This window comes from Dryobates pubescens, chromosome 30 (genome assembly GCF_014839835.1).
Source record: "Dryobates pubescens isolate bDryPub1 chromosome 30, bDryPub1.pri, whole genome shotgun sequence".
In the NCBI taxonomy this organism is placed as follows: Eukaryota; Metazoa; Chordata; class Aves; order Piciformes; family Picidae; genus Dryobates; species Dryobates pubescens.
In genome coordinates this window covers 11,112,488-11,135,754 of record NC_071641.1, presented here as the reverse complement: position 1 = coordinate 11,135,754, position 23,267 = coordinate 11,112,488, and the positions used below count along the sequence as shown (strand labels likewise).

General features: G+C 43.8%; 1 protein-coding gene across 1 annotated transcript in view; it reads left to right on the top strand.

The window, feature by feature from the left end:
- PCDH15 (protocadherin related 15) overlaps nt 1-23,267 on the top strand; it is a 995,294-nt gene that overhangs the window by 193,743 nt on the left and 778,284 nt on the right. The gene's annotated exons all lie outside the window — the stretch shown is intronic.

Genomic DNA, 23,267 nt, shown 5'->3' with positions numbered 1-23,267 from the left:
TCCTTATTCAGAAGGATAATGGTTTGATGCTGACATTTTGACTTCAGGCACATAAAGAAATGTGTAAATAGGAGGCAAAACATGACTGTAGGTATTCTCCGAGAGACTGAGTAATGCTGCTGGTGTAGGAATGGGAAATGAAGTAGCAAACCAAGCTTTTCATTTGTTCTTCAGGTTTTGGTGGGACTTGCTGTTCATGGAAGCTCAGAACAGTGCTCAACCAAACGTGTGCCTGCCTCTGTCTTCAAAGAAGGCACCGCTAAGGGCAAAGCGTGTGGTATTTTATTAAGCTCACTGCTGCTGCAGTAAGCCTGTGACTCCTTGTCAGCAGCAAAGAGTGATATTCCTTGCCTTGGGAAATGTAACATATTGTCCTAGGAAAACATGGGCTGGAGTGAGAAAATGTAAGCTTTGGGAGAAGGGAATTTAAATTCATTACAGTATTTAGCAGGCATCCAATTTTCTATCCTAAAAATATTAATGATCAAACAGTAACAGATGTGAGATGCATTGCAAATACAATTGCTGGTATAAATATCCTCTCACGACTCGCCTTTAGAGAAGTGGGGTTTTTTTCTGTGGGAGTCTTAAAATAACATGAAGAATTTTCTGTACACTAAGCATATGGAGATGTATGTTTAGAGGTTTAATAGACCTCCTAGTGATGCCATATCCCTGTGGGATCAGAAAGTTATCCAACAGTACCCAATTTAAAATAACTGCAGAATAGTCACTTGGACTGATGTGACCTTGTTTCTCTTTTGTTCACTAATTGCTTCATTTAGGAAATAAATATCAGGCCTTAGAGCAGGATATATGCCATTCAGAATCTCACATTCCCAATTTGTCTCTCTGTTTCCGGTCTCAGTGGATTTCTGACAAAATTTATCTTGTTTTGTGCTGTGCTAATGGAGGAAGTGAAATTGAATCTACCATAATTTATTTGCCAAACAAGATGAGTTTCCTTTCGGTACCGCAAAGGATTGTTTGGCTTCATATAGTGCTTCAGAGGAACAGGCTGACCTTACTCATTTGTGAATGAGAATGGCTACACCACAGTTGCATGAAATCCTCTGTGCTGCTTTCAGTTGTTGATTTTTGTTCACTTCTTGTGGCAGAGGCTCAATCTGACAGCCACTGGGAGCATGTGTGGGTGCTTAGCCTTGACGATCTCAAGGTCTCTTCCAACCTCAACAGTTCTGTGACTCTGTGTGGTTAGGTGAGTGTTTCCATGGGCTTGAAAAATCACAGAAACATCTCATTCACTATTTAGGTTACTTTTTGATTCAGTTTTAGTCCAGACCAGGCACTGTTCTGTAAACATGCACAAGAAAAAACAAAGAAAACCCACAGCCTACAACCAGTACACAACCAGATAAACACAGCACAAACAACAAGGGGCAGAGCACAGGACACGTGTGAAATAATAATTGTCTTGATCTGTGTAAGTTACAGTATCACAGTATCACAGTATAGCTAAGGCTGGAAGAGACCCCAAGGATCATCAAGTCCAACCTGTCTCCACAGACCTCACAACTAGACCATGGCACCAAGTGCCACGTCCAATCTCCCCTTGAACACCTCCAGGGACGGTAACTCCACCACCTCCCTGGGCAGCACATCCCAATGACGAACGACTCGCTCAGTGAAGAACTTTCTCCTCACTTTGAGTCTAAACCTCCCCTGGCACAGCTTGAGACTGTGTCCCCTTGTTCTGGTGCTGGTTGCCTGGGAGAAGAGACCAACCCCTTCCTGGCTACAACCACCTTTCAGGTAGTTGTAGAGGGCAATGAGGTCTCCCCTGAGCCTTCTGTTCTCCAGGCTAAGCAACCCCAGCTCCCTCAGCCTCTCCTCACAGGGCTGTGCTCAAGGCCTCTCCCCAGCCTTGTTGCCCTTCTCTGGACACCTTCAAGTGTCTCAATGTCCTTCTTAAACTGAGGGGCCCAGAACTGGACACAGGACTCAAGGTGAGGCCTAACCAATGCAGAGTCCAGGGGCACAATGACCTCCCTGCTCCTGGTGGCCACACTATTCCTAATACAGGCCAGGATGCCATTGGCCCTCTTGCCATCCTGGGCACACTGCTGGCTCATGTTTAGGCAGCTGTCAATCAGCACCCCCAGGTCCCTCTCTGTTTGGGGGCTCTCCAGCCACTCTGACCCCAGCCTGTAGCTCTGCATGGGGTTGCCGTGGCCAAAGTGCAGCACCTGGCACTTGGACTTGTTAAATGCCATCCCATTGGACTCTGCCCATCTGCCCAGTCGGTCGAGGTCCCTCTGCAGAGCCCTTCTGCCCTCTAACTGACCAACATCTGTTCCCAACTTGGTGTCATCTGCAAATTTGCTGATGACTGACTCAACTCCCTCATCCATATCATCAATGAAGATGTTAAAGAGGATGGGGCCCAGCACTGATCCCTGAGGGACACCACTGGTGCCTGGCTGCCAGCTGGCAGTGGCACCATTCATCACCACTCTCTGGGCTCAGCCCTCCAGCCAGTTCCTAACCCAGCACAGAGTGTTGCGGTCCAAGCCATGAGCTGATTGTTAATCAAATGCATCTTAGTTTCCCAGTCTCCTGGTCTCAATTGCTGGTTGTGGGGAACAAGGGGAGAGGAGAAGGGCTGGTCAAGCACTGCTTATTTGTCCTGAAGGAGCAGTGCATGTCATAGTGCTGTTTTATCAGGTCAGGTTGAGCAGAGCTGGAAATCAGCTTAACAGCTAAAGTAATTTTTGGAGTACCTGAAATTATATTCCTCAGTTCTCTGATTTTTCAAGGACTCTTCTCAGATATATTTTTATTATTTCTTTTCGTAAGTCAGTTCCTCAGGTCATAAGATCAGAAAGGCTTTTCTGATAGATCATCTCTCAATGAGTTGGTGCTCTAGTGCCTGCATTTTAGAGGGGTGTTTCTGTCTGCTATGTGCTTCATCAGGATGAAAGCAGGTTACTGACTAATTGGAAAGCTCCTGCTCAGCTACAGAGCATTTGACTCCATGTTTTATTATATTAGTTATTTGTAGGTGGAAGAATTACAGACATCTGCCATGCTGTAAGAAGGACAAGCAAATTGAAACTTGAATCTGTTGATCTTTGGAATTGCTTTTAATGTTAATAGCATCTGCTCTCGTTTTGATGGTACTTAGCTGGGTGGGATGAGCCAGTGTTCCCCCTTCCTCATTCCCTCTACCTCAGCATAGGGACAGGATTATTTGGCCTTTGCAGTACCAGAGCGGTTTAAATATACCAGTGTAAACAGAAATCTGTTAGAAAGCTTCTCATCTGACCTAGAAGAGGCACTGAAAATGTGACGCTAGGTTGCACCCCAGTTTGGTGTTTCTGTGACCTTTGGCTGTTTCTTGCATCAGTCCCCCTTAGCCACTGCAAAATCCTACCTTGCCCACTTCTGACACTTCTCACACTGTTAGCTGCCATGGCAGGCAAATTTTTTTTGTCATGACTCATAGTTTTCCAATGTGCTATTCAGTGAAAGAAACCTCAGGCAAGAGTCAGCTCAGTACCTTCATCGCCCTGCTGCTGTAAGAAAGGGTGGTTCTTTCTTGCTACCTTGTGGTGGTGAGTCAAAACACTATGTTATCACTGCATTTTCCTTGGGTTTACTTCCCTGTTTCCAACATGTCTGTAGTTCAATTTGCTTCTTGGAAGGTTCTGGATAAATTTAGGGGAAGAAATGTGGCTTGGATGGCCAGCATGCTCAGTGGAAGTACACATTAAAACCACTTTGTTAACTGCACCTGTTCAGCTTCTCTTTCTTAGCTGTAGTTTAACATGAACAAGCTGCATTTTTGTTTTGTTTTGTTTTGTTGAAATCACCTTATATATTCAGCAAAGAGCAGCAGCTCTGAGCTTCAAAAGAATTGCCATCTCTATGCACTCAAGTGCACATGATCTGCCACCAGGTAAGTTCCATATTCATGACTTCTGATGTGCTTCTGCACATGGTGTATGAGAAGCTCAGCATAACCAGCCAGGGTGTGCATACAGCCCAGAAAGCCAAATCTATCCTGGGCTGAATCAAGAGAAGCATAGCCAGCAGGTTGAGGGAGGTGATTCTCCCCTTCTGCTCCACTCTAATAAGACCCCACCTGGAGCACTGTGTCCAGTTCTGGAGCCCCTATTACAGGAAGAATCTGGAGATGATGGAAGGTGTCCAGAGAAGGGCCACAAGGATGAGCCGAGGGCTGGAGCACCTCTCTTATGAGGACAGTGAATGAGGGAGTTGGGGTTGTTCAGTCTGGAGAAGAGAAGGTTCCAAGGAGACCTAATTGTGGCCTTCCAGTATCCTACATCTGGGGAGGGACTTTTTAGGGTGTTGGGTAGTGTTAGGTCTAGATGGCATGGTGCAAAACGACAAGTGGGTAGATTCAGATTGGATATTAGGAAGAAGTTCATCAGCAGGAGGGTAGTGAGACACTGGAACAGGTTGCCCAGGGAGGTGGTGGAAGCCTCATCCCTAGAGATTTTGAAGGCCAGGCTGTATGTGGCTGTGAGCAACCTGATGTAGTGTGAGGACTGCCTATGGCAGCAGGGTTGGAAGTGGATGATCCTTGTGGTCCCTTCCAACCCTTCTAGGATTCTGTATGGAAGTGGTATTAAGATGATGGATTTTATGTTAAAAATATTGAAACCTATCAGCCAAACATCATCTCTTTACTCTCCCTACTCTTCCTGTAATCAGAATCTTGTTATCTAGTTGTTGTTGTCAGTAAAATATTGTGAGGAGCAATGCACCATCAAATTGTCACTTGAATAATTACAGTAATCAGGCAAAACCAAAACTGGTGGCTGTAGTGGTCTGCACTTAAACAAATACAATGCCTTGTGAGACTCTGCATGGCTACAGTTGGAGGTTGCAGTGAGTGGGTTGTCACTTCCTGTTGTGATTGCCTAAATGAATTAACGTTTACTTCAGTTATCTTGATGTTAAGGCATGTGGAAAATGCTGGTCTTCTTATGCAACCTGGTTGCTTGAACTTGACATGCAGTGATGAAATGCAGCCATCCGGTGTGGACATGATCTATTTCAAAGTCTATGACATTGAGGAATTGTATTTCAATATACTCAAATGATATGATCTGATTCTAAGGCATAAAATAAGAAGAAAGGATGAACTTCAATACTTTAATTTACTTCTTTTCCTGCAAGCATGATCATTTATTTTCCTGTTTTAATGATGTATTAATTTTCTGAAAGTAGTCATGGTCCCTTGGACAGTATTGGATGAAGTGGATTCTAACAGGAGCTAGCAGAGCTTAATTGCAGTTCACAGCAGTTGTGAGTTTGTATAAAGGCTTGGTGTTCTCCCTTTCCTGTTACTCTAAAAGCTCAAAGGAGCAGGCAGAACTAGAGATAGGATTGTGTTCCGGATACTGGCGAGGCTTCGTGTATCCACAGTATCATTTTCTGTATCTAGATTTCATGAGGTTTAAAGGAAGTAGTTCACTGGTGAAGGGAAAAGCCATGCTGGCGTGTGGCTGAGGAATTTTCTTGGGCTGTCAGGTTATATTTTAGCAAATAATCATCTCCCTTTTTGCATCTCTGAAGAAAAATACCAGCTGCTCTCACAAACTGCTGCTCTGCTTTGGGTTTGTTGTTTTGTTGTCGTGGTTTGGGGGTTTGTTTTGCTGTGATAGTGGGTTTGGGGTTTTTTGGTTTGTGGGGTTTTTTTTTCCTTTTCCTTTTTTTCCCCTCTGAAATATGTTAGATGTTTTTGTGTACAGTTGTTTTTCTCCTTTCCTATAGAAGTTTTATTTAGTGCTCTTTACATCCACAGATACTGTATGGGGGAATATTCTGGTTTTTCTGTGATTATGGAGAAAGAAAATGTTCTATACCAACAGGTCAGACAAAGCAGTAGAACAATTTAAGCACAGAACAAAAGCAAACCCAAGAGTTGCTATACAAAGGCTGCCCTGACTGGTTGAATTTGGAAGTGGATGGATGGAATGTCAATTGTTACTGACATTTACCAGTTCTGGGAGATCGATTTAGGATTTTGTTACCTTGACTTTAGGTTACCTTGGTGACCTTTTATGGGTCATCCTCAAGTGAGCTGGAACCTAAGCATGGACCTTGACCAGCTGGGCAGATGGGCAGATGGCATTTAACAAGTCCAAGTGCTGGGTGCTGCACTTTGGCCACAACAACCCCAGGCAGTGCTACAGGCTGGGGTCAGAGTGGCTGAAGAGCTGCCAAACAGAAAGGAACCTCGGGGTGCTGATTGACAGCCAGCTGAACATGAGCCAGCAGTGTGCCCAGGTGACCAAGAAGGCCAACGGCATCCTGGCCTGCATCAAGAGTAGTGTGGCCAGCAGGAGCAGGGAAGTCATTGTGCCCCTGCACTCGGCACTGGTTAGGCCACACCTTGAGTCCTGTGTCCAGTTCTGGGCTCCTCAGTTTAAGAAGGACATTGAGACTCTTGAGCGTGTCCAGAGAAGAGCAATGAGGCTGGGGAGAGGCCTTGAGCACAGCCCTGTGAGGAGAGGCTGAGGGAGCTGGAGTTGCTTAGCCTGGAGAAGAGGAGGCTCAGGGGAGACCTTACTGCTCTCTACAACTCCCTGAAGGGAGGTTGTGGCCAGGAGGGGGTTGGTCTCTTCTCCCAGGCAACCAGCAACAGAACAAGAAGACACAGTCTCAAGCTGTGCCAGGGGAGGTTTAGGCTGGAGGTGAGGAGAAAATTCTTCCCAGAGAGAGTTGTTAGCCATTGGGATGTGCTGCCCAGGGAGGTGGTGGAGTCACCATCCCTGGAGGTGTTCAAGAGGCAACTGGACGTGGCACTTGGTGCCACAGTTTAGTTAGTCATGAAGTCTGTGGTGACAGGTTGGACTTGATGATCTTTGAGATCTTTTCCAACCTTATTGGTTCTGTGATTCTATGTTGAAAAATTGAATTTGTCCTGTGATAATAAGAGAAATTGTATGGCAAGCACTTTAGATCATTGCTCAGTGATGTTTGGAAGTTGATCTTGAAAGTTTGCTGAGGCCACGATCTGTGAGAACAGCAGCCTGTACCATATAGTAGTGACTGTGACCAGAAGACTTACCTGAAGTAGAATTGTCTTGTTAAAAATAAAAGGAAAGCTCATTCTCCATGAGCAATCTCGACCTTCAAATTGTCTTTCTCTACTGGTCCTGAAAATTGCTTTTGTGTATTTGATCTGAAAAGCATTGTTTCCAGGAGCCCCAGGTCCCTTTAGACAGAGTACATGGGGATAGTAAGTTTTAAACTTTTATTTGCAATCATAGAATTGTCAGGGTTGGAAGGGACCTCAAGGATAATCTAGTCCCAACCCCCCTGCCATGGGCAGGGACACCTCACGCTACATCAGGTTGCTCACAGGCACATCCAGCCTGGCCTTCAAAACCTCCAGGGATGAGGCTGCCAGCACCTCCCTGGGCAACCTGTGCCAGTGTCTCACCACCCTCATGGGGAAGAACTTCTTCCTCACATCCAATCTGAATCTACCCACTTCTAATTTTGTTCCCTTACCCCTAGTCCCGTCATTACCTGACATCCTAAAAAGTCCCTCCCCAGCTTTCTTGTAGCCCCCTTCATACACTGGAAGGCCACAAGAAGGTCTCCTCAGAGCCTTCTCTTCTTCAGACTGAATAGCCCCAACTATTTCAATCTGTTCTCATAAGAGAGCAGCTCCAGCCCTCTGCTCATCCTCATGGCCCTTCTCTGGACACAGTCCAGCACCTCCAGATCTTTCTTGTAATAGGAGCTGCAGAACTGGAAGCAGTATCCCAGGTGGGGTCTCACCAGAGTGGAGTAGAGGGGGTGAATCACCTCCCTCGCCCTGCTGGCCACACTTCTCTTGATGCAGCCCAGACTGTGAATGGCTTTCCGGGCTGCAAGTGCACACTGTCAAATTACTACCCTTGCTAATACATATTGGCAGTTAATCAAAGTCCCTCTTTCTGTGCCATGCCGCCTGATTTGCTACAAACATATGAAAGGATGGGGACTTAAGCAGCAAACCTTGAATATAATGTCCATGAACATCCCAGTTCCTTTCACCATTAATCACTTCAGACTTACTAACTATTGTCATAACCTATAAAATGTCATTTGCCGTCCCTCTTTTGCTACAGAACAGGTGTTACTTGCTCTTTGCTTGTGACAGTCATCTTTGTAGTGATAGGATGAGGGGGAATGGCTTTAAACTGGAAGAGGGGAGATTTAGACTGGACATTAGGAAGAAATTCTTTACAGTGACAGTGATGAGGCACTGGAACGGGTTGCCCAGGGAGGTTGTGGATGCCCCCTCTGTGGAAGCATTCAAGTCTGGGCTGGACATGGCCTTGAGGAACCTGGTGTACTGGGAGGTGTCCCTGCCCATGGCAGGGGGCTTGGAACTAGATCATCTTCAAGGTGCCTTCCAACCCAAACCATTCCATGAATCTGTGGGAAATAAATTCTTGAGAGGATTGGATCTCAGTAGATACTATGGCTCCTGCTTTAAAGGCTTTATCTGGAAATATTTTTAACTGCATACACTGAGAAATCTGTGAAGGGAAATGTTAGCTGCATTCCAAGATGCAAGGGCTGTGTGTCTCGAGAAGTGTAATGCTATATTTAGAGTCTGTGTTACCCAACTGAATCAAGTTGCAAGGTGCAAACTTTGTGACATTTCAGCAAATGAATTATTTAACTATTGATTGATATCTGTAATCCCTCTTGCATTTGGTGTTTTTTTTCTCTTTTGTCAATGTGGTAGTGACTGTAAATAAATGATCCTTAAGCCTTCAGTGTCACAGGGGAACACTGCTCTTCAAAGAAAAGACTAGAGGCAGGAGATGATGCTGGAATATGAAAGGCACTTGGACAGTTGCGTTGTACAGTGGCATTTGAGTTTGGATTTTGTGGGGATTTCTGTGGCAATCCATGAAGCATAATTCACTCCTGCAAGGAAGCTGGGAGAGGGAGCACCTTTTGTATGCCAAATGGAAGAAAGTTTTCAGCCACCTGCTGCTGGGGTATAGAGGAGGTGGCCAAGGCCCTTCTTACCTGTCGTAGTTTGGGCTGGGTGCCCTCTGCTACAGGGGTATTTCCTGTGTCCAGAAGTCCATCCCAGTGGGTGGACTCAGGAAATTAGGTATTTCTACCATAATCCCTTGCACCACTATAAATTTTGCGGTGGGGTCTGGCACTTCCTCTTTCCTTCCCTCTCCGAGACTTGGTAACTGGGGGAGAGATCTCCCGGCCATGGGCCTGATTGGGCCCAAGGCCACAGGGGGATGGGCAGTCTCAGGCCTGGCCAGCTGAGACTAGCCCAGCAGAGGGAGGGGGAAGAAGGAGCCCTGGGGGTTTTGGATGCACCCTCAGGTGGGGATGGGACAAAGTCACCATGTTTCCTTTTGTGCACACTCACCGCTCTCTATTTAAACTCTCCACTACTTTTGCAATCAGTTTGTCTGAGTCGTTATTTCTGCCTGTGGTGGAGAGGGGGTCTGCCCCAACCCATTACATTACCCAAGGACACAAATGAGACATTTTGATCACATTTTACACATTTCTAAAAAAACTTTTCCCCCCATCTGCAGAGTGGCAATACACTGGGAAAAGGGACACTGGAATAGCATAGCATAGCATAGCATAGCATAGCATAGCATAGAAGTAACCAGGTTGGGAAAAAACTTTGAGATCATTAAGTCCAACCTGTCATCCAACACTAATCAACTAAACCATGGCACCAAGCACCCCGTCCAGGCTCTTCCTAAACACCTCCAGTGATGGTGACTCCACCACCTCCCTGGGCAGCACATTCCAATGGCCAATCTCTCTTTCTATGAAGAATTTCTTCCTAACACCCAGCCTAAACCTTCCCTGGTGCAGCTTGAGACTGTGTCCTCTTGTTCTGGTGCTGCTTGCCTGGGAGAAGAGACCAACCCCCACCTGGCTACAACCTCCCTTCAGGGAGTTGTAGAGAGCAATAAGGTCTCCCCTGAGCCTCCTCTTCTCCAGGCTAAAAGATAAGCTAAAGAGACTCCATACTTGGGGATTTTCAAGCTTAAGTGGGCAAGGCCCTCAGCAACCTATTCAACTTGAAATGTGTTGATCAGGAAGTTGGTTTAGATGAGCATTAAGACACAAAGGAAAAGCTTAATTCAACACAAAGTTTGTTGTGGCCAGTGCATTGGTTGTAACATTGGCTTTCCACATAGACAGGGTGTGAGTGTTGTGTGTCTGCTGTTAGCTTCCTCCTAAGTGTTTGTACTAGATTTAGAATGCTTCTCTAAGTGTGGAAGACATTATGAAAGGGGCAGTCAGATTGCAGAGTTATTGGTGTGCTTGTTACACTGATCTTAAGCTCTTGTGGGTAGTGCTTTACCCTGACACAGTACAGTTGGTGACCGGGACCTGAAACACCACCAAGGAAATGTTGGTAGCAAGTCAGGATTCTGAGGGCAGGTAACTGGAAAAATGATGTACCCTTCCTCAGTATTTTGAAGTGCAGTTTTGAGGGCAGAATGAGGACCTGCATCTAACTTCTCGTTTGTGCTAAATTTACACGTCTGTTTATGAGAGCTGAGGATCCAGCCCTGGATTGCCTAACCTAGTCTGACAAGAGCAGCAGGCAAGAGCAGAAAATTCATGTTATTGTATCATTGTCAGCCCACGACGGAGAAAGAGGAAATTAGCAACACAGACTCTTGAGTTCCCACATTTCTTTCAGGAGAGTGCATTACTGACCATTACATAACCACACATCCCTTTCCTTAGGGAAGAGATTTATGATAAATCAAACTATGCCTTTTGCTTATCCTTCAGCGAGAGTGAGCTAAGGTTTGTATATGTAATATTGACAGATTGCTTTTAACCGCACAATGGCACAAAAAAACCTCTTGAGATTCTGAAATGACTGAGGAATCAAATCATTTTGATGTGCTTCCCTTTGCTAGCTATCTGAAATAGCCTCTCCACTACCAGTTGCTGTACTGGAAACAAAATCAGTTGCCTCAGGTCTCTACCGACTGCAGTTGCACTTAAATATTGTGTGTGGCACGACAACTAAAATGCTGCTGTAGCTGTTCTCTGCACACAGGTTTATCTACCCAGAATATCTCGATAGCCACAATATTGGTGTGAGGTTCATGAATGGCAAGTGCAGAGCACTCCAATTTGTTGTTGATGGTCATTGTTTGGTCTTTGAAGATTTAAGAGTTACTCGCATGCAGGATGGGTATTGGTGGGCTACTCCGTAAACAATACTCCATGCAAGATGGGTATTGGTGGGCTACTCCGTAAACTCTGGAGCTAATCTTAAAGCAGCTGTAACTGAGATAGAATCATAGAATCCTTGTGGTTGGAGATGACCTTTAAGATCAGAAAGTCCAACCATTATCTAACTCTGCCAAGTCTGGAACTTAACCATGTCTCTGAGCACCACATTTCTGTCTTTTAAACATCTCCAGGGATGGGGTTCAAACCGCTTCCCTGGGCAGCTTGTTACAGTGCTTGAGAACACTTTCAGCCAAGAAGTTTCTTCTAAGGTACAACCTAAGCCTTCACAGGCACAATTTGCAGCCATTTTCTCTCATCCTATCACTTGTTATTAGGGAGAAGAGACCAAACTCACCTGGCTCCAGCCTCCTTTCAGGGAGTTATAAGAGAGTGAGAAAGGCTCCACTCAGCCTCCTCCTCTCCAGGCTAAGCAACCCCAGTTCCTTCAGCTGCCCCTCACCAGCCCTATTCTTCAGACCCCTCACCAGCTTTGCTGTCCTTCTGTGGACCTGTTCCAACCTGTCAAGGTCCTTCTTGGAGTGGGGGGCTCAAAACTGAAGCCAGTACTCAAGGTGTGCCTTTACCAGTGCTGAGTACTGAGGCACAATTGCTTCCCTGGCTGGGCTAGACACTGTTGCTGATCCAGGTCAGGATACCGTTTGCCTTCTTGACCACCTGAGCACACTGCTGGCTCATGTTCAGCCAGTTAATATGTCAACACACAGGAACACATGGGACTTTTAAAGTTTGTCTTTAAGAATTGACAAGTAACCTTGCGAACTAGAAGAGGGAGTTACACTTGAGGTAAGCATCAGCGCTGGTCAAACAAAAATATTGTTTCTATGCATTGAATTTTCCCTCATATTCAAATCCCTCTATGCAGGCTGAGAGGCTTCATGGGGCTTTTTATGATTGAAATGTGATTGGGATGGAAGAATAGTTCAAGATTAAATCAATTCCTTTATTCTGGTGGTTGAGTAGTATTGGGTCAGCAGCTTGATATCAGATTTGGCAGGTAAAATTTGGCTAAAACCATGCAAATGCATTTTTAGCACAAATTTCGTAGTCATGATAAATTTTCTCCTTTGGCCTTGATTTATTCATATAACACAGTGGGTGCAGAGAGGCCTCTGTGGATGTTGACAAAGTTTAAGTGGAGATCTTTCAATTTATTTTCCTATTTTCTTTTATGTTTATGCTGGCATTTTACTCAACTGTAAACAGAAAACCTTCCATTTCCCAAGTATTTTCTAACTTTGATTAACTGTCCATGAAATTTTTAAATGGGAGTTCTGTGAAGAACTTTTTATTTTCGCCTTGCCTTCCACATACTCCTTAGACATTGCAGTTTTGGGTCATTTAAATTGAAATATGACCGTTGGGGCCAATAAAAAGAAGATGGGAACAATTATTCATTAGCTTGCATTAGTTCTTCTGCATATTGTTTTGGGTTCCCTACTCTCTTACCTGCATTTTCTTTAAACATTGCAGGGAGGAAGGAATGTACCTGAGCTGCTGTAGGGCACTTAAGTGATTCTTAAAGGAAAAAAAATAAATAATCCCCATCTGTTTTGTTCCTGAATGTTTTTCTTGCCTTTATTTCTTTTAGCTTTTCACAAACGTAGAGTTGCCCTCAGATGTCCTTTGTAATTGAAAAAGGCAATCCCTGCGGTAAAGAGCAGGTTAAAACTTCTAATTCCCTACCATAAGGACCATACTTTAAACTGCTTTGTTTTAGTATTAAAAATGTGAAGTGTGTGCGAAGTGTCTGTGCCTACATACCCTACAGAAGTTACTTCTTCAGGAACTCAGAATTAGGCTAATTTTCCTTAGGCCAATTTTATTTCATTTTAATTATCACTTTAATTTTACTTACTACTGGAAAGTAGTTTATGGAAGGTATACAGCAATTGAAGGAAGTATGCTGTAAATAGCTGTGATGATAGTAAAGGGGCTCAACTAAAGCCAGTGTTCTGCATCTTTTCTTCCTAAACTAATTTCTGACTCTCTCCTTTCCATAATTTGCTAGGACTCACCTTTTGTTATGAAATAATGACACTTTTCTTTTACTTAAGTTAAAAGGATCTAGGCAACCAAGTTTAAATACTGTAATGAAGTGAAGCATCTAGCTTTTAATCAGTTCAAATGCATTAAACTTCATACTCTAGGTTCTTTGTAATGATAATTGGTTGCAACAAGGGGCAGTGCCAAGATGAACTTGGATGTTCTAGCTGAGAGGCGTCTTGGTGCTGTGAGATGATGGGTGGCAGCTCAAACCTTTTGGTTGTAGATTTAGTATTCAATGTCAGGATTCAAGGAATCATCATGTGTAACAAGAGGAATGGAGTTCACATCCTATTGGACTATGTAGGCTGTTAAGTAAAGGAAGTATATTGAAGGAACACGCTAAAAAACTACAGAGACCCTCATGTTTTTAAGATGCCTTTCAGAATAAAAATTAAAATATCTTATTGTGAAATGGTTTGCTTTAAAGATTTTTCAGTTGTGCTATCTACATTGGGTAGATTTTAGATTGTGTTATTTCACCGGCATTTGACTTCTCAGGTATCAAGGTCTGCGAGAGAGAGAGCGACTGCACAGACACCCAATGTATTTCTCTCTGCCAAAAAGTAACCTTAAAAATCTAAGCATGAAAACCAAGACTGATGACTTAGAAATGGAGAAAATGTGTGTGGAGAAAATTGTGCAGCAGGGCCAGCCAGGGATATGCCAGTAGAGTATTACTGTGTTTCCACTTCCTAAACCTGATGCCTGGCGTAGCACATGGAGCTGCAGGTACTCTGTGGGCTGTCTAATACTTGCCAGAATGGGCAGTTCGTGACAGTCTGTGCACTTGGCTTATTTTGGCTTTTTGCTAATTTACAAAAGTGCTGTAGAAGTACCTTTCTTGCAAGTGTTTGTACTGGGATGTTCAGTTAAAGTCTGAAATGCTAGTTTTGAATGTGTTAATGTGCAGTAGGTGTAAAATGCTGCTCTCAGTGTCATAAATAAAGTGCAAATACCTGTTTTCTACATTCCAGCAAAACATCCAAGTGTGATGAATGAGGAGCAAGTGTCATGTAGCTGACCTTTAAAACAAACTTACTGCTTTTATTTTCCAGAGTGAAGTACATTGTGATAACAGGAGCCAGCAGTGTGCCCAGGTGGCCAAGGAGGCCGATGGCATTCTGGTCTGTATTAGGAATAGTGTGGCCAGGAGGACCAAGGAGGTCATTCTTCCGCTGTACTCGGCACTGGTTAGGCCATACCTTGAGTACTGTGTTCAGTTCTGGGCTCCTCAATTTAAGACAGATGTTGAGATGCTGTCTGGAGAAGGGCAGCAAGGCTGGGGTGAGGACTCAAGCACAAGCCCTATGAGGAGAGGCTGAGGGAGCTGGGGTTGCTTAGCCTGGAGAAGAGGAGGCTCAGGGGAGACCTTAATGCTCTCTTACCACTACCTGAAAGGAGGCTCTAGCCAGGAGGGGGCTGGTCTCTTCTCCCAGGCACCCAGCACCAGAACAAGAGGACACAGTGTCATTCTGCTCCAGGGGAGGTTTGGGCTGGATGTGAGGAAGAAATTCTTCACAGAAGGAGAGATGTGCTGCTGGGGGAGCTGGTGGAGTCACCCTCCCTGGAAGTGTTTAAAAAAATGGCAGGATGAGCCACTTAGTGCCATGGTTTATTTGATTAGATGGTGTTAGGTAATAGGTTTGACTTCATGATTTCACAGGTCTTTTCCAACTTGGTTAATTTTGTGCTTCTCTGATTCTGTGTAACTCACTCTTTCCCACCTTTTGCTGTTTGTGAGTTAGTATTGTTGGTCATTTTAACTCTTACGTAAGTATTGTACTCGTACCTGCTTAGAAGCCAAAAGAGATGGAAGTATGATTCATTAGTGCTCTCAAATAGGAGAATCAAAAGCTGCTCTGAATCTAAATTTGAGCACTCTACATATTATACATAATTAATCTCATGTGAATGCCAGAAAGAAGAAAGTTTGGATGTGTTAATTATACATAAAACATCTTTCATTTCACTGAGTAAATGTCAGGTGACCCAGATGTTGCTGGCACCCAGAACAATCTCAGGGCAGCAGGAACAGAAAGTTCTAGAGGAAATGGGCACTTTTGCACGAACAGAATAAAAAGGAAAGAGTTTTTTTGACACTGCTTGTGACAGGTTGGGCTGTGCCTTTAAGAAAAGGATAGCTGCATAATTCTCTAGCTGAATGTTTAGGTGTAAAAAGGAAAACAAAGATTAATTCTAAACTAATTTCATTGGTCAGATGTGAGATGCACCACAGCAAATATCTCTATCATTCTTTCACTCACTTCAGCTTCAGTCTGTCTGGCTTTTAGTCCAGGATCAGTTGCATGCACTCTGGCCAAGAAAGAAAAAATGACAAGATAAGAGAAACTAACTTTCTTAACAACTGCTTTGAGCTAATGAACTTCCCTTAATATTCTTTTCTCTCTCTTTCTCCTTTTTCACCTAATTAACTACTAGGGGAAAGGGAAGGAGGGGGAGAGAGGTGGGATCCTCCTGTGAGGGGGATTTCGGTGTTCTTTCCTGTAAATTCTTGCATAACATTGTAAATATTGTATATTTTGTGTCTATTCATTGCATTTCATTATTGCTTGTAAAAGGCAGCCTTTGTTTGCTCCTCCGAGTGGGTTAGCTGTGCTTTACTGTTGGTGCGGGTGGGCTAAAGCCTCAAGCACTACACTGCTGTGCATGGAAGTGTGAGTATTCTGCTTTTTCCAAATAACATGTATTGTATTTGCCTGGGTCTAGTGACAGCTGTCCTCACTGCAGCTCAAAAAGCACCAATAAAACAGAATAACTTTTTTTGCTCCAGTGCCTTTTCCATATCCTTTTGTGTATCATTTTCACTTGTTGGGTATTTTCGGGTTAGGGCTTAGATGAGCTTTGGCACGCTATTTCTGTTATTCTCTTGATTTCCAGGCTGCAGGAACATACTTTGTTCAGAAGGCAACAAAGCAAGCTAGCTTTCTTAACCTAGGTGTAGTTTTCCATGACCTCTTAAGGGTGCCTCTCCTGAAGAAAGCACCAGGGAAACAGCCTGCTGTGCATAAGTAATGGAGACTGACAGCAGAATGCTAGGTTAGCTGTTGCTTTGAGCGGCTGAGCTTTGAGTATCACTGTGGCACCGAGGAGACACGAGTAGGTTTCAAAGATAAAGTTGCTAAGCCTGTGTGGAAGGTTTTAACCCTGAGAATCTTGAAGACTATAGAGCCTGGAGGTGCACTATCATCTCAGAATTAAAAGCTGTTGCTTTGGGCATAGAAAAAAAAAAGAGGGTAGTTATTTTGGCAATACCCTAGGGCAGAAAAATTCAACTCAATGCTACTGTTGAGCAGCATTATGCCTGCTCTAGAGAAAACTTTCTTTGTTCTGAAATAAAAATGATCAGAACTTGCAGAGGTTATTTAATTAGCTTTTTCAATACTGGGAAATAAAGACTGTATGTTTTACAGTCCTCTTGAGAAAGATGAACCACCTGTGAAAGTAAACGTGCAAACAGCAGTGTGCTTTTTGTATAGGCACAATCATGAGGTGAAAAATCTCATGGGGTCAGTGACTATCTTAGAATTCTAGAAAATACAATTCACACTTCAGCATTGTGGTTTAGTTTGTACCTTTTTGTGCTGCAGAAGTTTGCAGGAAGCTGTAAATATCAGATGGAGTTGCTAATGAATGTGACACGGTGATGCTGACTGCATGGATTTTAATCTTAAACAAACAAAATCCAACCAACCCACCCAGAACCTAAGAGTTAGGAGAAACTGGCTGGAGAAAATTGAGAAAAAAGCATTTCAGAGTGTTTGTGTCGTACAGAAAAGGTTTTCATTACGTGAAGCAAGAATCCCAGAGAATAAATGTCATTCTCTAACAAGCTCTCACATGGGCCAGCACATTGCCAAAACAGGGACCAGGAAAGCTGCCCTGCGAGGTCACTGATGAGACCAGGAAAGACCCAGAAACAACACTGCATAAAGAATTGATATCAAGCTAATGCTTTGTCCTGGTTTGAGGCCAGGCAGATCCTCTCTTGCCCCTGAGAGGGGGAAAAGAATGACACACGAATGGATTGCAGAAGTGATGGAAAGTTTAAATGGAAAAGCAATTAGTGTTTGACAGAAGCTACAAAGCATAGTGACAAAAGGATCCCAAAACCTAGAGTCCCCTATAGCACACCCAAAAGCCTCCCAAATACTTCCCTTCTCCCCACCTGAAGGTACACCCAAAACCCCCAGGGCTTTTTCTTCCCCCCCCCCACTGCTAGGCTGGTCTCAGGCTGGCCAGGTCTGAGACTGCCCCTCCCCCCTTCTTCTCCTGGCATTAGGCTTAACCAATCCTAAGAGGCCTTGAGATACTCCCCCAGCGTTATCTGTTTGGGAGCGTAGAGGGAAGAAAGAGGAAAGAGGAAGAGAAGGACTTTGCAGATGGATTTATAGAGCACAGGATATTATGGGTATGAAATAAGCTGTTTCCTGTGCCCACCTGCTGGGCTGGACCCTCAGGACACTGGAGGTGTAGCTTGTGTGGCAGCAACAGGAGGCACCCAGCCTAAACTGCCACATCCTTAAAGTTGTATAGATTCACCAGTGCAGTTTGAGTTTACCTTCTAGTGCTGTTTTGGGGGGAAAGCTTATTTTCTGCATTTCCAGGCATAGAGGCAAGATGCTGAAACTGAGGAAAGAAGAGTCCAATAGTGCATTTGGACTGAAGCTGAAGGTAGGAGTTATCTACAAGTTAGCTGGAAGTAATCTAGAAGTTAAGTACTTCTAGATTTAAGGATCTTCAGTACCTTCAGGGTGGTATTTAAGGTGATTTTAGGGTGGCTAAACAGCAACTAGCAAGAACTGCATGAAAAGGGTCCTTTTCCCAAAGCAGGTTGGTTGTGACATTTCTCTCATCCTAGAAAATGGATAGTGACAAAATTACTCCCTGTCCTTACTTTTTTTATCCCTAATTGCTCATTACTAAGTATGCTTAATGACATGGCCCTTTAGCAAGAGTAAATTTCTTCTTGGTCCGCTGCAGCTGCTACTACAGGCAACAAGCACAATTTAATGCTAGGTGTGTTTATGTTTAGGCATCCCAGACAAGTCTGGTTCCACTTGTCACTTTCATTTTCTGAATTAAATGTGTGGAGAGCTCAAAGTAGAATATGAGCTAGAAGTATGTATCCTGTGACAAAACCTGCAACCCTTTTCCACACAGTAATTCTTGGTACTTCTTTTGTCAGTGCACTCAGACCCTTCTAAGGAAACACTTTTGCCATAGTTACCTGTCACAATTTCTTTTTTTCTCACATACTTTGTCATGGCTGGAAGTTTTTCAGCTCAGGCTTAATAAAGCTCTGAATTGTGAGAACTGTCTTAGTTAACAAGGAAAGTGTAGCTGGCTGCAACAATACATCATCTGTATCTTTTGTGGTACTTAATGCATTTCATACAATAAAATTTGGAAGCTGGATTCAGAGATTGGTAGAATGGTTTGAGTTGGAAGGGACCTTGAAGATCATCAAGTTCCCATCTCCCTGGCATTGGCAAGGACACCTTTCACTAACCTAGGTTGCTCAAGGCCACATCCAACCTGGCTTTGAACACCTCCAGGGAGGTGCCTCACTGGGCAACCTGTTCCAGTGTCTCCCCAGATCTTAACAGACTTTGTGGACATGCAAGTATTTTCTGTGTCTGCAAGTCTGTGGTTTTTGTGTTCACAGGCATGGACTGCCATATATTTGCTTTCCATAATCACTTTTCCCATACCATTGACAAGAAGTCCACAACTCCCCATGCATTTTCAATGAGTGTTGAAAATGGTTGCTGCAGTATTATTCTCCTTAGCATGGTCTAATTGTTCTGAAAGTAATAACTATTGATTAGGAAGATGAAAAAGAAGATGGAAATAAAACACTGCTTGAGCATTTCTGCTCTGGAGCTGCCCAGAGAAGAAGGAGTACAGGCAGTAAATCCATGTAAGGCACACTGTCAAGTTTCCCCAGAACAGTATCCTGGCATTTTGTCTGGCAGCCACTAGCTGTTGCCAGATACTTAATTCCTGTCATTTTCTGTGCTACATTAAAGACTCTGAGAAGCCTGAAAGAGAAGCACAAAATGACAAGCATTTTCTAGACCTTGTAGCAATATGAAGTAGCGATGATTTCAAACCTTTGGTTTGGTTACTGTATTCTGATCAGAGAGTGGTTGGGTATCATATAGCATCTTTCCCTGAATAAAAGTTAAATTCCTTCTTTCAAAGCAAGCATAACATTAGAAACAAAAAAATAGCCAAAACAAACCTGAAAGGTGGTTGTAGCCAGGAAGGGGTTGGTCTCTTCTCCCAGGCAACCAGCACCAGAACAAGAGGACACAGTCTCAAGCTGTGCCAGGGGAGGTTTAGGCTGGAGGTGAGGAGAAAGTTCTTCACGGAGAGAGTCATTGGTCATTGGGTTGTGCTGCCCAGGGAGGTGGTGGAGTCCCCATCCCTGGAGGTGTTCAAGAGGGGATTGGACGTGGCACTTGGTGCCATGGTCTAGTCATGAGGTCTGTGGTGACAGGTTGGACTCGATGATCTTTGAGGTCTCTTCCAATCTTGGTGATTCTGTGATACTGTGAAACACAAAAAACACCAAACAAACAATGAAACAAACAAACAAAACCCCAACCCAGAAAAGTAACAAAGCAGGACACCCACAAGTAGTATGCTTTATGGTTTACTGTGTTGCACTGTGCTGCATCTCTGACACTGTCTGGAGTCATAATACTCCAGTTCTTGGAAAACAGCACGAGAATGTTAGAGTTGCAGCTGCCTTGAGTAAGTTATGTTGCGTCCTTTCACTCTGCTGAATATTCAGAGGTCTTAAAGGTCTGTATACAGCATTTTTTACTGTAGACTAATGGCATTTTTCTGCTTCTGAAGGTCTGTCAGAGCATATGTGAATGGAAGCTGTTGCTGCCTTGGCACAGAAATGGATGTTAGGTTAATTAGTCGATTCTGTGCTTACATGACTTCCTGAGAGAACTAGGAACAAATGCTACCTCCCCCTGTGCTGCCTCTCGAAACTGGTGGCAATAACTGTAAGTCAGGAGCTGCATCAATACTTATTTTCTTTTTTTCCTTGAGCTGTACCCTTGCAAATCTTCCAATAAAGAAAGAAAATATCCACAATCCTTCTGTCGTCAACAGAAAGAGAGGAAAAGGCAGGACTGATCTGCATCTTCGCAATGAAAACCCAACCCACTGCTACCATGGTGTAAATTATTATGTGCACAAGGCACTGTCCTCCTGCTCTGGTTGCTGACTAATTCTGACTAAGCTTCATCTCCAGCAAAATGTGGTCTGGACACGACTGGATTTTGCAGTGAGCAACATCTTATACAGTAACTAAGTACAGAGTACTCCTAACGTTTTCTGAGGGGCTGCATGATCTCTAGGGAAGTCCAAGCAGCAACAAAGAGGGAAAGAGGTTTACAGATTATAAACCCTAATAGAATAAAAATATTCAGCAGTGTAGAAAGAGAAGAACAACTGAAAGTAGGTGAGTGAGGTGGAAAAGTGATGCTGCAGAAGGAAAGTCCTGACATTATGTCATGAAATTTAAAGGATATTTGGACAAATTCTTCTAGAAAGTTCTTGTCCTGATAGTTCATCCAGGTTTGCTTTGGTTTTTGGCCCTTTCCGTGTGTTTACTTGGTTTTGAAGTACTAATAACCCACAAATGTTTAATTTGTTTTTCTGCTGTACTTTTTGATCCTAATTAGTGCATCTCAGGGTTTTATAGTTCTAAGTTAATTGGGCCAGATTCTGCATTTAGTTTTACTTGGCTGCTAGCAATGAAATGTGGCTTTAGAATCACTCCAAGGTCATCACCAAATGAATACTGTTGCACTAATACTAGTGAAGTCATTTTATCACTGAAGTGATTTTAGATTTAAGCTTCCTTTTAACATACTTCTGTGTTTTCTTGGAGCCAACACATAACTGCATATTTCCTCTAGCAAAATCATTCTGTCTTTCTTGAGCATGCTGCCATCAGAAAGCAAAGCTCAGGGCTGAGGAGCCAAATACATTTTGGTGGTGCTGTGACAGATCCAGTCTGAGTGCTTTCTTTGGATCTACATCAATAGCCTTTGTGTGTTTCTCTTCCTTGTTATCTGAGCTGTACTGTGTAGTGGAGGAATCTCTTGAGGCTAACATCCTTCAATTTCTGTGTAACGAAATGTTTTGCACTTACTAGCCTGGGTAAGTACAGTTCAGAAATGTGTTCGGGTTTATCCTTGAGCAAAGGTGCTGTGCAGGAGACAGAGAGGGATGTATCCCCTGTTGTCTGACATTTGATAACTCTACTACAACTCCCTGAAAGGAGGTTGGAGCCAGGTGGGGGTTGGTCTGTTCTCTGTAGTATCAGGTGATAGAAGAAGAGGAAATGGCCTGAAATTGTGCCAGGGGAGGTTTAGGTTGGAGATTAGGAACAATTTCTTTGCTGCAAGAGTGGTCAGGCATTGGAACAGGCTGCCCAGGGAGGTGGTGGAGGTCACCATCCCTAGAGGTGTTCAAGAAATGTGTGGACATGGCAGTTTGGGACATGGCTTAATCACCATTGTGGTTTTAGGTTGATGGTTGGACTCCTAGAGGTTTTGTCCAACCAAAACCATTCCATGATTCTCTATTCTAAGAATATCTAAGACCATTTAAAGGTTTGATAGGCTTGCTATGAATGCTAGGATTATTGCTGAAAGAATGAAAATACAGACAGATCATATTTCTAAGAGTGTAGGTTATTGAATCAAGACTTCAGTGTGGTGTAAAACTTCTGCTTGCAGTGGTTCTGCAGCCCTGTGTCTAGTTTCACATATGTGGAGGAGGCAATCACTGATGGGTGTCAGTGTGACTGGGTGAGAGAGCTTCCAAAAGCTGCTGTGGGTGTGTGGCACTGCACAGAGGGACAACAGTTCTCATGCATGCAAGCGTGCATGTCCTTGAGGTAGGAGGACTCTACTAGGGCTGCCAGCACTGGCAGAGACCATTTGCCTTATTGCATCTTGCCTGTGTGGGTCCTGCTGCATCTTACCCAGATGTACTGTGTCAAATGCTTTTTCACAGTGCTGTGTATAGATTCTGTTGCAACATAAGGCCTTTGGGCTGGAGAGACCATCACACAACTGTCCTTCCAGCTAGCTGTGCCAGAGAATCCTTCTGCACATTAATCAACATGGTCTTAAATTGAGTAGGTCATTTTGTTCCTGTGTTTCCTGCAGTGAGGTTGTTCTGAACATACTGCTTCCAATTACCTGTGGCTCATTTATGCACATTTATACTTCTGCCAACAATTTCATTTTGCTCAGTTTAGTTTATGTTTGCCCTTTGTGCAGCTGCTGCATGTAGAGAGTAACAATATATTCCCTTGGCCTTCATATTTCCAGATCATAGAGGTTAAGTCCATCCTGCCTTGTTCTGTAAAACAGTCTCTAGGTATTTCTTCATCTCTGATTCTGTATACTTCACCTCCCGTGCACTCCAGAAAGATTAATTTCAGGTACATAGACAGGACAAGAGGTCATATTGAAGATAAGAACTCATCTGTTAGTTCTCAGGATCTCAGCAGTCCTCTAGCTCTACCTGGAATCAGGCACAGGAGACTTGGGGAGGAAAATGAAAAAAAGATAAAAAAAGAAGGTAACAAAACAACAACAACCACAAAAGATCGAGGTTGTTCAGCCCTGGAAAAAAGGAGGCTAAGGGGAGACCTGGTTCTCTACAACTCCCTGAAGGAAGATTGGGGTGAAGTGGGTTTTGGTCTCGTCACCCCTAGTAACAAGTGAAAGAACGAGATGAAACAGCTTCAAGTTGTACCAGAGGAGGTTTAGGTTGGATATTAGAAGAAACTTCTCCCCTGAAAAGGTCGCAAACACTGGAACAGGCTCCACAGGGGAGGTGGTTGAATCCCCATCCCTGAGGTGTTTAAAAGACACAGAGATGTGGTGCTA